This window comes from Panthera leo, chromosome B1, assembly GCF_018350215.1.
Source record: "Panthera leo isolate Ple1 chromosome B1, P.leo_Ple1_pat1.1, whole genome shotgun sequence".
In the NCBI taxonomy this organism is placed as follows: Eukaryota; Metazoa; Chordata; class Mammalia; order Carnivora; family Felidae; genus Panthera; species Panthera leo.
The window spans coordinates 90713876-90730446 of NC_056682.1; the positions used below are offsets into that span (position 1 = coordinate 90713876).

Consider the following 16571-nt stretch of genomic DNA (forward strand, 5'->3'; position numbering starts at 1 on the left):
GTACACATTTATATATATATATATACACATATATATATACACATTTATATATATGTATATATATGTATATATATATATATATAAGTATATATATATACATATATATATATATGTATGTATAAAACAGTATTCTTACCTTAAAGTAAGGTAGAGAAAAGCAAATGTTATTAAAAAAATCATAAGAAAGATACAACACATGTATGGTACTCTAGGTATATTTATTTTTTTAAAAATCCAGGTACAGATAGGTGGACTGAGCAAGGCTGGGGCAGGGGCGGTGGCAGCAGCAGGGGTGGCTTCAGATGACCATGTTTTGCAACCTGCTAGCCTGGGGTGGACAGCAGCACTGGCCGGGCCCAGGAGTGGCAGCAAAGACCTGGTGTCTAGTACTGAGCGGCCCCATCTGCCTGGAAGCCAGTTGCCCACAGTTATTGGCAGTTCTGACCACACTTGACATTAGGCTCCAGGAGGTCGGGGGCTGTGGCACCACCGTGAAAGAGGTCCACACCCGACCACTCCATTGGCACACCGTGGGACCAGCAGCCCTGCCAGTCTGGAGCCCAGGTACGCTGAGAGCCGGGGGCCTCCCCAGGTACTCAGAGGGCAGCAGATGCAGACCGTTCAGTCTGTGGAGCCTGGGGTGGTCGGTTGTAAATAAATGTCTTGTGGCTTTGCTGTCAAATCTTCAAAAAACGTCTGTGTAGAACTGGACTGGCACCATTTAAATCTGTGTTATTCATAGGTCAACTGTATTAATAATTAGATAAATGGATCATTCTTTAATGCTGTAAAATATAATTTGTTTTAAACGAAAAGAGTAGGCACTCTTTTGGAATGTGTAATTCTCAATTTATTTGGAAGGAAAAAGAAGGTATATGCAAGACCTTTTTTGAGATAGAAATGTGATAATGTGGGCTTTGTATTACCAAACATAAATATTAAACTTCTAACAATATCGACTACTTACAATAGGTACAACGAAGGCAAAGAAATTAATTAGGATAGAATATTAAGTTTAGAAATAGATTATAATACAGGATGCGTGGGTGGCTCAGTTAACCATCTGACTTCGGCTCAGGTCATGATCTTGTAGTTCATGGATTCCAGCCCTGCGTGGGATTCTGTGCTGACAGCTCAGAGCCTGGAGCCTGCTTCGGATTCTCTATCTCCATCACTCTCTCTCTCTGCCCCTACCCCACTCACAGTGTCTCCCTCTTTTTTTCAAAAATAAATAAACATTAAAAAAAAGAAACAGATTATAATATATGGGTTGATTTTTTTAAACTTGTTTCAAGAGTATATATTAAGTTATCTACTTGAGTAATTATAAAATTGTGTTTAATGTAGGTGTATATTGTGAGGAAGATAAATATGTCATATCCATCCGCTGCTTGTGTATAGATGAATACAAATAAAATACAAAAAGTGGAAACACTTATTATAATAGGCAATAATTAGCATATAACAATTCCAACATTTCCATCAACAATATATTGAGTAAGAAGAAACTCTTTTGTTTGTTTCTTTATTTAGGTAGTATTAGAGCAGTACTGTGTTAAATTTTAGGAGTGAAAATATTTTGGCCCAATTATTTTTATAGATGCCAACAGATTTTTTTTCTCTCTTTTCTTCCCTTTCTCTCCTTCTTAATTCTTCCCCCTCCCCTCTCTCTTCTTCCCTTCCACCCTTTTATCTACTCTCCCACCCTTTCTTTCTGCCTTTTCTTTCTTTCCTCCCTTCCTTCCTCTTTCTTTCTTTCTTTCTTTCTTTCTTTCTTTCTTTCTTTCTTTCCTTCTTTCCTTCTTCATAGAGCTAATTTCCCATGACTGTTGTTTAATTTTCTCCTTATAAAACCGTTTAATAAGAAGACCTCTTTTACATGCTCAAGGGAATTGCATCCTTAATAGGAAGCAGACCATCATTTTCATGCCTAGAGAAGGATCTCATGCTTTACTAAACAAGCAGTTTTACTTTTCTTCCTTTCTTTTTATTAGTTACAGCAAGTCATTGGAAAGAACAAGGGTATTCTCTTTTTCAAAGCACCTGCATTTAATTGTAGGTTATTTCATGTCCTGTAGGAAGACATGCACAACCGGATTAAAATAAACTGTACTGTTACAAGAAGAAAAAAGAGAGAGAGAGAGAGAGAGGGAGAACATTCTCATTGGAGAATGATTCACATTGTTCGGAGGGTGGGGGGGTTGGGGGAAACAACAAAATCAAATAGAAACTCTGAAGGCAATAATGTAGATGCTTTGGTTTTGCCAGAATTTTATTTTTACCTCCTGTTCCTCTGACTCTAGCATTTTAACACTCTGAAATAAAAGCATTATAATCTGAAAGCCAATATACTGAAAAGTATCTATTAAAACCTCACCTTACAGAAAAAATACTGTAGCCGTCTCCTGTTTGTTTATTAGTGGAAACATTTCCCACACAGCCTTGGCTGTTCTTCAAAATCTGCATTTAAATGCATATAATTCAATAAGATAAGGCATTATGTCTTTTAGGAGTGGTTTACATACAAGATAAATTTTAACTTAAAGCAGTAAATATTTTTTTTTTCATCTCGCTGTCTATATAAAGTTTTAATTGATTAGTTGTGAAAGGTTATGAAATCCAGCCATACAAAAGGATAGGAAAAGTATGTACATTTTAAATTTCATAATAACTGCTTTCAGTCTTTACAAGAGTGTTTTATGGGATAGAAACGATAACTAGAAAGTTGCAATGGCACCTGCAAAAATACTGTTCTCTCACGTTTTATTTAATATCCTCTCTGACTATGTAACTGTAGGTCAGGGAACGATAATAAAACTGGGTATGTAGTCTGGACTTAAACAGGATGTACCGGGTAGCTCTTTATCTTTCTTAACACATTGCAGTTTCACAGTAAAAGAATATATGTTTGCGATATGGAGCCTAAAATCGGGAGTTACACTTGACTCCCTTTACAGTATCACTCTTTTTCTTGTAATTAGGCATATTGAGATTCTGAAAATATCATATTTTATCAATTACAGTCACCCTGGAAAATGATACAAAATGTCTAAATATAAAATTTAGATATTATGAAATAGCATCAGGACATAAAGGACTGTAAATGTGAGTCTGCCTCTGATCATTGAAGCACTGGCAAGTCAGAGAGAATTTTGTCCTCATCTAATGTGGCACTTTGAGGGCAAGCTCCTGTGCCATCATGCAAGAGGTGCTGGGAGCCCGCACACTTTCAGTTCCGTGTCACCACATGACAATCTCTGCCTTCTCAGGATAAAAAGAAATTAGAGCACTGTGTTCATAATGGATGTCATCGATATTAAGGAAACTCAGTGGAATGGATGAGAATGGGACGGAATGAATTCTTAAAAGTGATACGACTGAAAGCAAATTACTGAAACTTCATTAAGTGTTTCTCAGCTACAGTTCCCATTTGTTTAGTTTTTCCATGATGCTTATGTTCTGCATGCTGCAAAACCAACTGTATCTTTGTCAATCAGCTTTACAAATGGTAGTTAGCCAGTAAATAATTGCTCATTAGTGCTCCTCTGGAGATCATTTCTATAAAACCCATCTATATCTGCTATATGATATCTATAATTTTAGTTCCTCTCATCTTATTGTTATTCTTATTCTTGATTTTGCTTAGTTCAGGTGTCTTTGTAAAGCACATATTTTCTTTTTTCCCTCTTAGTGTGTGTTAATACATATGTATGCAGTGAATTTTTAAAATCTATTTATTTAGGTATAATTTTGAATTAAATAACTTTTTAAATTTAATCTATTCATTTTGTTTTACTTATTATTAATATATTTATTTATTAAAATCCCTGTTTCCTAAAATTATTCAATATTTATAGAAACTTTATGAATGTTAGTCACTATGTAATCATACATATTCAGAAAAAATATTTATTGAAAATGTAATTATTTGAATACATATATATTTTCATCAATATCTTTTTAAAAATATTTATTTGCTTATTTATTTGTTACTTTTTTGTTATTTATTAATTAATTAATTAATTTCTTTTTAGAGAGAGAGCACATGTGAAACTGGGGAGAGGGGCAGGGGGTGAGAGAGAGAGAGAGAGAGAGAGACAGAGAATCTCAAGCAGACTCCACAATCAGCCCAGAGCCAGACACAGGGCTGCATCCCATGACCCTGGGATCATGACCTCAGCTGAAATCAACTCAGCTCAACTGGCAGAGTCACCCAGATTCCTCCATCAATTTGATTTCTTAAGAGTCTGTTACATTAATGTCAAAGAAAAAACTTCAACAGAAAATGAGAAGCATAAGTTCAATGTTTGACCAAAGAGGAAAAAATCAAATTCGTTTCATTGACTCCAGAACCGATTTTGTTTGCCTTAAGTTTTGTGAAATCAGAAATCAAATAAAAATTGGGCTGATTCACAACGGAAATGGTTTTGGGGTTTTTGTTTTTGTTTTTGTTTTTGTTTTTTGGGGGGATTTTGTTGTTCCTTTTTATCATTGAAATTATCTCTGAGATAGAGGACTCGGGTCTAACAAATAGTGTAGTGAAGTTGGGAGACAAACTGCTTAGAGTTTGAAACGAATCGGTGACACTTACTAGCTATGAGGCAGGATAGCAAACAGCACCTAATCTGTAAAATTGATGTGTGAACCACTTGGATTTATATATGTGATGTGTTTAGAACAGTGATTGGCACATATGTTCTCACTAAAATTAGTGTTGCCTTATCACCGTTTGCATTCCTTGCCAGAGGGCTGACCTAATCAAGAAATTAGACAAAGCTCTAAGGTTACCTGGCACAAGTGTGTCTTTGTTGAAGAACAAGCTGGTGTTGGAGATTGTGGCTCATAGGTGAAGCGATTAGGTTTCAAAAGAACTGAATCTAGGAATGAGACAAGACTTCCCACCATTTCATAGCCAGTCATACACTAGGACAGGCATCTCTGCTACAGGGACAGTGTTTGTGGCTGAGAAATTGAAGGCATGAAGGGTTGGGGAGGAGCAAGAGAGCAGGGAGCTACCAAAGACAAGGAAACTGAATGAGGTACACTCCGGATGGTGTTGCCCCTTTTCGAAATCTCAAATCATCCAAATCACTCCAGCAATGCTATGGTATAGACAAGTGAAAGGGATAAAAGGAACGGAGTTTCGCAATAATGGAGTTCCCACTACAAGGATGGTAATTTTAAGAGCAAGAAATAAGCCTCCCCCTTCCTGCGAAAAAAGGCAGAACAAAGCAAAGCAAAAACCCTCAAATCCATTTTAAGACAAATCATCTAACAATTATATTGAGGGACAAACTTCAAATAGAACTTAATTCCAGATAGGTCTTTGGGTTCTCTTCATTGTTTTCCTGGAGGATTGAAAAAAAAAAATTGATTAGGGAGCATATTGCTTAAAGCATCTAAGGAATCAAATAACTTCCTCCCTATGCAATCATTTGTCAGTTAACAGATATTCATTGCCATTGAGGATGAAGAAACCATCAAAACAAATTGTGTGGTGGGGAAAATTTTCAGTGGGTATAAGAATAGGAAAAGGTACAAGTAACAGGTATAGGTATAGATAGAAGATAAGTATATGTATAAACACAGGAAAAGGTGTAGATGTGTCTATGTCTGTATATAAGTTCGTTCATTTAATTTTAAAGTGAGACAGTTGGGAAACAACAATGTTTGAAGGTATAGAATTCTGAAAAAAAAATGCTGTTGGGAAAATACTCTTTCCACCTATTTGGAAAATCCCATTATAATTAAAGTTTGGAGAGACTTTTGAAGATTACTAACTGGTAGACCCACAGAAGCTTGGCTTTACTGGTATTAGTATCAAAATGAATACAAAATAGAATCATATGAGTGATGGTAAAGATTACTATCAGTCCTTATCTGAGAAAAATATTTGCTGGCAATTTTTAATTTAGCTTTTAATCCAACTTAATCAATACTCCTATAATATTTCAAGTTAGCCTAATTCTCTTCAGTCTAAAAGTGATGAGAACTTGTCATGAAACTAAGGTATTGTTCTATTAATGAGTTTATTTTCAACACAGTTTCGCAAAAGAAGAAGCTCAATTTTCCATTCAAAGGGAATTTTAATTGGTTTCTTGCCATTCTCTAAACATTTATGGAATTCCATTCCATTTTACTACAGAAGGAATTTCATTATAGATAAGTTCACAAGAAGTAAAATCCCATCTTAATTTAGAAATAATTAAGTATAGCCTCTTCTCAGAAAAATAAGTGTCCTAACTTCCTTACAACAAAGAGGAAACTGTCTAAACACTGAGCCTGTTGTCTCTTCATTTAAAGAATGCCTGTTATTTAACATGTTCACATCAAAAATTGCTGCACTGAGAAACAATATAAAATATTATACTGAACTTTACTTTTGCAGATACATAGATAACTTTAAACAAGGTCTACTTTGTAAGACCTGTAGATGGTAAACCGCTATGTATAAAAAAAGAACTTTTCCTTAATTTTTTTTTAAATCAGGAAAATTATACAAATAGTAGAAGTGAAAAAAAAAACACAAATACGTGACATTCACTACTACTCTTTCCTTTTCTCACTGTTTTCTTCAGACGATCCTTTTTTCCTCAGGTGGATTTTTCTTCTGAAAGCTCTTGTCTTTTATTTGGCAAATAAATGATGTGGTTGGTGCAAAAGAAAAAAAAAAAAATAAGAAGATTAAAGCTAAAGCAAGTTCATTGCACTTAAACCATCTGCTTTAACTTTTGTCATCCAGTCACCCTTTCAGTAATGTGACTATGTACTGACATATTTCCTAAAGGGGAAGGCTGCAAGGTGCAGAATAATTTGCTTAGTTTAAATCTTTCACAGGAGAGTTTGCAAAGCAATATGATGAGGTGGTTAGGATTATGTATTTGACATCAGACTGAAAAATGCTCAAATTCATACTCTGCCACATTGTAGATGTAAAGAATTGCCAACTTGTTTAACCCCTCAAACCCTGAATCCTCAACTCAAAAATTAGTCTAATAGTATCTACCCCAAGAGGTTTTTGAGTGTCAAATCAAATTAGGTATGAAAATGAGCTCTGGGTTCAAAAATAGCCACATCCCTGTCAATTTTCTAATGCTTTACTTTCAGAGTCATCCTCTTGGAACCCTTTTGATGACTTTGACTGACTGAGAATCCCAAGAGCTTCAGTGGTCCATGGGTGAGTGGAGAGAGGGCGATGGGCAGTGGAAGTGAAGAAGGGATTTCACTGCTACCAACAAATAGTCCGTGGTCAGGGGGGCCACTGCTGTGGGCACAGTCCAGTGCCTGCATTGTTCCTCAGAGTTGTACAAGTTGCCCCTGATAGTAGTCTCTTCACTCTCCAGCCTGTCCACATTTCAATAACACCTCACAATCTTTGCACACCTTGTCACGGTTCCCTGTGGGAGGCCAGTCACACCCCTTCCTGTTAAGATGGCGTGTGTTTATTTTATTTTTTTAATGTTTATTTATTTTTGAGAAAAGAGAGAGAGAGAGAGGGAGCATGAGTGAGGGAGGGGCAGAGAGAGAGGGAGACACAGAATCTGAAGCCGACTCCAGGCTCTGGGCTCTCAGCACAGAGCCCGAGGTAGGGCTTGAACTCTTGAACAAAGAGATTATGACCTGAGTTGAAGCCGGACGCCTAACCAACTGAGCCCCCCGGGCGCCCCAAGATGGCCTGTGTTTAGATGCTAAAACTGCAGCTCTTCCTACATATGTGATTGTTTTGCAGAATACCTTCCTGTCTCGGGAGTTCCTCCCAATATTATTGGTTTAGTCACTTATTTATTTTTTTTCCTTTTTAAAATAAATAGTAATGTAGTATTGCTTGCAGCATAAAGAATATATAATCCAGCTAGCTGGAAGCATAAATAATATATAATTTATCTTTTCTATTCAATATTTAACTTGGCCACAGAGTAAGTATGCCATTTTTTCTATTGTTCTTATTTGCTTAGCATTCTTTATTCTTTTTGTTCAAATACTGTATCGTTTTTTGTAAATATGTTTCTCAAGATTTCTGCAAATAAAAAATTAATAATGTGAAAGTCTCTCTTTTAATACAGTAAAGTATTCTAATTGAAATGTTTGATATATTGGGCATCGACTCACTATTATACTTTATATATTTTATTTTCTGAGCTTCCTTGTAACAGTTTATTTTTTCCCTTATTTTTCAGAATTGATTGAAATTTCATGATATTTCCACGCTAATGTAGGAGAACTTATGCAATTTACATTCTTCTAGCAATTAATTTTCACTTTATGTAACATTTAAATGTTTTTTCTTACAAAATTAAAAATAACCAATATTTATAACTCCCCACCAAATGAGAAGCCAGATATAACCATTATCCAAGTTTAATTATCCTGCTCCACATACATCAATCATGCTCATATATTTCGAGAATGCTTCTTATTCTCTCATTATTTTTTTTTCTGGTGGCTGATCTTCCTTAATATTGCAACATTACCTCAAACTTCCTGCAGACTCTCCTGAGGAAATAATCCAAGTTAGATTGTCTTTCTAATTTATCTCTGCTTCTCTTCAGGTCAATTATTTTATTCACATTATTTTTTCTGTTTATTCTTGTGTGTGTGTGTGTGTGTGTGTGTGTGTGTGTGTGTGTGTTTCTTCAAATGACTGCTGATTTTAAATTAGTCCTATAAACATTACTAAAACCCTGGCTTTCTTAGTGGTAATGCATAGTATTTCTATTCAGTTTTGAAAGTCAGCCTCACGTCTATCTTTCCACTCTGGCTATGACCTGATGTGACTGCGTGGGTAAGTGGGCAGGGGGTATTTAAACAAAGCTGTCAATTGGAAATTGGAGCAGTCATAAAGAAAATAGCTATCAGCCCATGTAGTGACTAAAAAAGCAAACTAATAATAATAATAATAATCTGGGTTTGTGTAGTACGATACATTTTATTTTTAAACTTTCTTCTCTGTGTGTTTTCTGTGTTTTTTAAATTTTTTTTAAGTTTATTTATTTATTTTGAGAGACAGAGAAAGCACGAGGTGGGGAGGGGCAGAGAGAGAGGGAGAGAGAATCCCAAACACGCTCTGCACGGCCAGGGCAGAGCCTGACATGGGACTTTGTCACACAAACCGTGAGATCATGACCTGAGCTGAAACCAAGAGTTGGAAGCTTAATCGACTGAGCCCCTCAGGTGTCCCTCTTTGTATGTTTTCTAACCTTATCGGTAAGGTTCAAAGCAGCCTTTTCCCATTTCTTTCTAGTGCCAACACACGGAGTAAGATGATGCAGAGGAACATCCCCACTTTATTTAGAGCTCAGTGGGGGATACTTTTAGGACTAGAGTGACAGGATGAAGGCTTAGAAGGAATCAGGGGCCCAAACTTTCCATATTCATCCAATTAACTATTCTAACTTTGGCTCCTGACTTTTCTCCTATTCCCAGTTCTTGCCACCTACAAATGCCATATTTTGGGGGGAATCCTTTGAAAAGAAGAACTTTCATTTCTACACTCATCCTCCTCTGTGCCACAAGGTCGACAGATTTTACCAGGATGAATTCTAGGCCAGTCTTTTTTTCCTAATGTGTATTTATTTATTTTTTTAATTTTTTTTAACGTTTTATTTATTTTTGAGACAGGGAGAGACAGAGCATGAACAGGGGAGGGTCAGAGAGAGGGAGACACAGAATCTGAAACAGGCTCCAGGCTCTGAGCTGTCAGCCCAGAGCCCGGCGCGGGGCTCGAACTCACGGACCGCGAGATCATGACCTGAGCCGAAGTCGGCCGCTTAACCGACTGAGCCACCCAGGCGCCCCTAATGTGTATTTATTTTTGAGAGAGGGAGAGCACAAGCAAGGGAGGAAAAGAGAGAGAGAGGGAGAGAGAGGGAGAGAGAGAGAGAGGGAGAATCCCAAGCAGGCTCTGCGCTGTGAGCCCAAGCCCATTTGGGGCTCAAACTCAAGAACCATGAGATCAAGACCTGAGCCTAAGTCAGATGCTCAACCAACTGAGCCACCCAGGCACCTCTTAGCCTAGTCTTTTATAGAAGTTTGACATTTTAAAGACAGGCTGTTGACAAAATGCTTTCCTACTCCCATTGCTTTTATGGGCTTCTCACTTTGTCCTTGTGTTCTTTCAGTTAAATTGTATTTGGGAACGGAAGGAAAGTAAAAGCTTATGGTTAGTACACAGTTTTGAAGCAGAAGTTAGAAATGATCTCTTGAAGGGGATTTGAACTTTCACTGGATTCTGTCTATATTGTTGTTAAATGGCAGAACTGTTTGGATTACGTGCCCTGATGTAAAGAAGCTTTGCATAACTTAAATAATAAGAACTGACCATAGACGTATAATCAAAATACCCAGCCATTTGGTTATTTTCATATTCCAATAAATACTTTAACTTTTAAAGAACATTAAACACTTAAAGTTCATTGGAATTAAATGGTGCTTCACTCTCTCATAATAGACTTTAGTTACCTCTATTTACTCAAATCGGTTGCACTCATAAAATGAATAGCTGGGCTTATCTGGGAGTTTATTAACTTTTAGGAGAATATCACCAACAAGGAACTGTCTACTTCAGAAAGCAAACGTTTTCCAGAATTTCCTCCTTTACCATTTCTTTCACTCATCTCATGTTCTTTGTGAGAGTCTTTTAATTTGTTTACCTAAATAACAATACCCTGGTTAGTACTTATTAAAGGATCTTGTTATTTTCTTTTGACTATTTGTTTTTTGATGTTTCATTTCTCTACTCTGTGAGGAAGCAGAAATAAAACTGACTAGCTGAGAATTCCTGTTCAGTGTTGCAGGAACTTTAGCTACTAATTAGGACTCAGTTATTTCCCCCCAAGTTTATTTATTTATTTTGAGAGAGAAACAGAGAGAGAGAGATAGAGAGAGAGAGAGGGCAGGGGCAGAGAGAGAGAGAGAGAGGGAGAGAGAGAATCCGAAGCAAGCTCCACACCATGAGCACACAGTCTCCGACCTGGGGCTCAATCCCACGAACTGGAAGATCATGACCTGAGCTGAGAGTCAGATGCTCAATAGACTGAGCCACCCAGGCACCCCAGGACTCAGTTATCTATAATTAATTTTTTCTCATATAATAGATCAGCATAGCTGCATATCTGAAAGATCCCAGGGAACAAAACGTGAATCACCGGGGAATTTTTAGAGGATGTTATGGACTGAATGTGGCTCCCCAAATCCATCTTTTAAAGCCTTATATGATTGTATTTGGAGATGGGGGAGTTTATGAGGCAATCAAATTTAAATGAAGTCATGAGGATGAGACCCTTGTGTTAAGATTAGGGCCCTGAAAGAAAAGACAGTAGAAGAGGATGCTTTTCTCTGTATACTCACACACCTAGGAAAGGCTGTGTGAGCACACCACAAGAAGGCAGCTGTCTGCAAGCTAGGAAGATGGTTCTTGCCAAAACCTGACCATGTTAGCGTGTTGATCTCAGACTTCCAGTCTCAGAAAACAAATATCTGTTGTTTAAGCTGCCCGGTCTATGGTATTTTGTTAAGGCAGCCCTGGATGATGATGTCAGAGAGGCAAATCTGTTACCCCCTTGATTCCTGCAATCAAATTCTCAATACCCAGAAACTCAGAGATATAGTGCACCCAACCTGGAGCATGTTGTTCTGAGATGCCTCCACTGCTAGACCCACCCGTGCTTGTTTTTCTTATCTGTTTGTTTAGTTGTGGTGGGTCCTGAGTCATAATACCTTCTATGTTTTAGCCACTCATATAAAAAGCCACTTTGATCATATAAAATTTGGGCCTGAAAACCACTCTAATTATGGGTTTTATTCATACTAGAATATACAGAATTATACAGAACTGACGTAACACAGTATGCCTTCACATTAAAGTAAGAAAGAAAAATGGGGTGCCTGTGTGGCTCAGTCACTTAAGCATCCAACTCCTGATTTCAGCTCAGGTGATGAGCTCATGGTTTGTGAGATCGAGCCCTGCATTGGGCTCTGTGCTAACAGCACAGAATCTGCTTAGGATTCTCTCTCTCCCTCTCTCTCTCCCTCTCCCCTGCACATGCTCTCTTTAAAAAGAAGAAGAAGAAGAAGAAGAAGAAGAAGAAGAAGAAGAAGAAAAGAAAGAAAGAAAGAAAGAAAGAAAGAAAGAAAGAAAGAAAGAAAGAAAGAAAGAAAGGAGGGAGGGAATTAGAAAGGGGGAGGAACATTGTTCACTATCTTTACTGGATCCATTTTCTATTCCCTAACTTGTTGATTTTTTTCACACATATTGAACTGTTTTTGAATATCAAAAACAAACTGGTTGTTTTCACATTATATGTATCTGTAGTGCGTCATTAAGGAATATTAGCATATCATAAGTAAGTGAATCAAGTAGAGTTTGAGTCTACTTCTTTAATGTTATATGTAATGTAAATATAAAAAAACCAACTTACTTTTCTTATTAGTAATTAAGTGCAAACCTTCCACATACTAATAGTACATTGATGGATGGTTACTTGCTCTGTGGTCTGTATTTAAAATGCCGGGGTGCAATATCTATCAAAACATAAATCAGTCATCATGACGATAGACGTGAATATTGATTCTGTGGTGAAAACTCTCAGGAGATGGTTTTTAGAAAGCCACAGATTAAGACTATGTCTATATAGAAGTACCATTGAGCATTTATTGATCTTTGGCTAAATAAGTATATAAATAACGGTACATAACTTTTCACCATTGCCAGAGGACTTAAATTACATGTTTTAGGTTTAAAATCTTAAACATTCATAATAATACAAATAGATAGGTATTTATTTTGACAGAATAGAAGTCATTGCCCCTGCATATAAAATTACTGATGTCTTTGTAAAATCCCAGGGGCCTGAAAAGAAGACATAAACACAATTGCATTGTAATGATATAGATTATAGCAATGAAAAAACAAGAAGGAGGTACTGTTTTTGTTGGTTCACAATGGGTGAAATCAGACATATGAACTGACAATATTTCCATTTATTTAGCTTATTTGCCAACAACAATAAGAAATCTACAGAAATATTCACATTAAAATTTTAAAAATTACATGGAAACATTGCTACCCCTTCTATCACAGTGTTGGCTGCTTTGCTGTAGCTGCTACTAAAAGTAGAAATGTTATAATTGGAAAAAGTATGAACAAATAAAGAAAATATGCTGAATTAACAAATAAAATTAACTTTACTTTTCATGAAAAGGCATTTGATATTATGGCATTCATCTGAACTTATTTAAAGGAAATGAGTGTGGAATATATAGTATTTTTAATACCCTGGCAGTGAACCTGTAGAGAATGTGACTTCCCTTTCTTTTCTTCAGCCCATTATTAGTAGAGTTGCCAGAGTGATCTCCTTAAAATGTTATTAGAGGATTCTTTTCCCCTACTCAAAGCCTTCCAGGGACTGCTGATGGCACTCATTGGAACCATGTTCCCAAGAGTGGCCAAAAGGTGAGCTATCCCCTTAACCCTTGGTATCTCTGCAGTCATCTCCTGTTTTCTTCCTTTGCTCTCCAAACCCCATGCACACAGCTTCTTTGTTAATTGCTGAATCTGCAATTCACTCTTTTCTCTTTGGGTTTTATACTTCATCAAGTGACACCTCATCATTAAAGTATTTTCTGACCAAAGCGCATAAAACAGAATCAACTACCTACAAACACACACAATTCTGGAGACAGCTGTGCCCACTCCCCTTATCCTGCTTTAGTTTTGTCCATTGTACTTCTTGTCATTGGGTTTATTACACACTTAATTTTTCTTTATTGAAGTATAATTAACATACAGTGTTGTATTAGTTTCAGTGTACAATATAATGATTCAGCAATTCTATTCATTACTCAGTATTCATCAAGATAACTGTACTCTTAGTCCCCTTTATCTATTTCACCCAGAGTATTTGTCTATTTTTATTCTCCCCCTTCTCAGTGCAATGAAAGATCTCTGAAGGTGGGGATTTCGACTTTTTGTTTCCTGCTAGATGTAGACTATAGAAAAAACATCAACATTCTATACCCTTGTCTTATTTAATCTTTATAGTAACTCTGTTCAGAAGGTATTAGGAACTATATTTTATAGAGAAGAAAGCTAAAGTTTAAATTATACCTATTTCCAAAGGTTACCCGCCTTGTAGCTGGTAGATCAGATTGATGTACTGCGTGGTGTAATAGCTTCTCTATTCTGTGCATTTCTCTTTAGAGGTCGCTAGCCATTTGGTAATTCAAAGGACATTCTAGTACCATCCCAATAATGCAAAATTGAATAATGTTCACCATCTATTTCCTATCCTAGTCACCAATCCCTGAGCCAGAAAAAAAAATAAAGCAACTACTGGAACTAAAATTATTCATAGTTCAAGGCTCACATAGTACCACTCAGTTTTGTTTTAATCTATTAAGAGAAGACAGTAAGTTGTCCTACACTTACTAATTCAGGAAATAACTTTCAGGATTGCTATAAGACAAAACCAGTAAATAATGTTTCTCTCAACACCATCATCCCCAAAGTTCTCTCCCTCCTACTGTTACCAAATTGTGCTTCAATATCCCAGAAAAGGTGTAAGATTCCCACCCTCCTCACTACCTAGCACACAATATGTCAATTTCCCACAAATTTCTTATACTAGATACTGCCATAACTGGGTGGTCTCCTTTTTCATGTCTTTTCATGTCTTTTCCTCTCTTTCCTAGCCATGCAGATAAGATATGTCAAATGTGCCTTAAAAAAGATCCCATTTAGGGGCGCCTGGGTGGCTCAGTCGGTTAAACGTCTGACTTAGCTCAGGTCACGATCCCGCGGTCCGTGAGTTCGAGCTCCACGTCGGGCTCTGGGCTGATGGCTCAGAGCCTGGAGCCTGCTTCCGATTCTGTGTCTCCCTCTCTCTCTGCCCCTCCCCCATTCATGCTCTGTCTCTGTCTGTCTCAAAAATAAATAAAACGTTAAAAAAAATTTAAAAAAAAAGAGCCCATTTAAATTATGGTCTAGTGATTCAGGCTGCCAGATATTACATCAAGACTTACACTGTCTTTTTGATAATTAAATGTGATTGCTGACATTGAACAGAGTCTCCAAAATACTTAAAGCAATTATTTCAATTACTTTTTTTTAATTTAAAAATGGAAATACCCAAGACATCTAATCAACACTCAGCAACCAATGTAAGACAAAAGTGTAAGAAAAGAGATGTATTTACATGGATTTAGATATCCATAGTTTCCCAAAAGTACTGTCCACTAAAATTCTCAACTGCATATCAGTTGTCATTTCCCCTAATTGGGTAATATGATTACAAATAAATAATTTGTATATGATTATGAATAAACTATTATACAGACCCTACAAAGTTCCTCAAGTTGTTTATCTTCTTTGCCAGTGCAACATTTGAGAAATTTTTCCATAAAATTTTATCATAAACATTTCTGAAATAAAAGGGAATTACACAGGAAGATAAATAAGACTTAATTTAGAATTTGTGTGATCCAGCAACTTAGGTAGGTGATTGTATTAAAACTTAGGTAATAATGGTTCTTTATTACCTAAGCATGGCTTAGCTAATCTTTCCTTTTACATTTTATATATTTTTTAAGAACTTAAAAACCATCTTGTGTGAAATGAGAGAAAATATCAACTGTTCTAAAAATTAAAAAAATTAAGACATATCATGCTATTTTGTGTCTAGCTCTCCCCTCCTCTTTTTGGACAATCAGTGAATATAGTGGTTGCTTCATTGTATAGTCAAACATATGCAGATGTACCTGTATGGCTAATTTTATGTGTCAACTTGTCTGGACCATGGTGACTAGATATTTGGGCAAATATTATTTTGTATGCTTCTGTGAGGGTGTTTTTAGATGAGATTTACATTGAAATCGATGGAGTTTTTTTTTGGGTAAAGCAGATTGCCCTCAATAATGTGAGTGAAACTCTTCAAATCAGTTGAAAACCTGAATAGAACTGTCCTACCCTGAGCAAGAGGGAATTTTGTAGCAGACTGCTTTTGGATGTCAATCTAGAACTTTAGTGAATTTTCAAGCTATCTTTTCTGTAATAAAGCACAGAGGTAATGATTATTATTGGCATTTTGCCATAAAATCATTCATTTCCTCTCTTACTTGCTATTTATGTGTTGTGCAACAACACTCTATGATGCCATATGACATGAAATCAGCCTTAAAGTGTGTTTGCTTTTCTGTGAGTTTATTACATTTTTCCAGATTCTTATTTATTTTTTTTTATTTTATTTTTTTGCCCTAGGAATCTACCCCTTCTTAAACTATATATCTCCTAAGAGTCATCATGGAGCTGATAACGTACAAAATAAAATAAGCATTAGGGCTCCTGGGTGGCTCAGTTGGTTAACATCCTGCTCTTGAATCAGCTCAGGTCCTGATCTCACAGTTTGTGAGGTCCAGTCTCTTCCCTTAGGGCTGAGCCTACTTTGGATTCTCTGTCTCCTTCTCTCTGCCCCTACCCAGCTCACATACATTCTCTCTCTCTCTCTCTCTCTCACACACACACAAAAAATCAATAAATAAACATTAAAAAATAAGTATTATTTGAGCCAATGGGAAAT

The 16571-nt window shown here is 36.5% G+C and overlaps 1 pseudogene; it reads left to right on the forward strand.

The window, feature by feature from the left end:
• The first annotated feature begins 308 nt into the window (after positions 1-308).
• LOC122218430 overlaps positions 309-16571 on the forward strand; it is a 127412-nt pseudogene continuing 111149 nt past the window's right edge.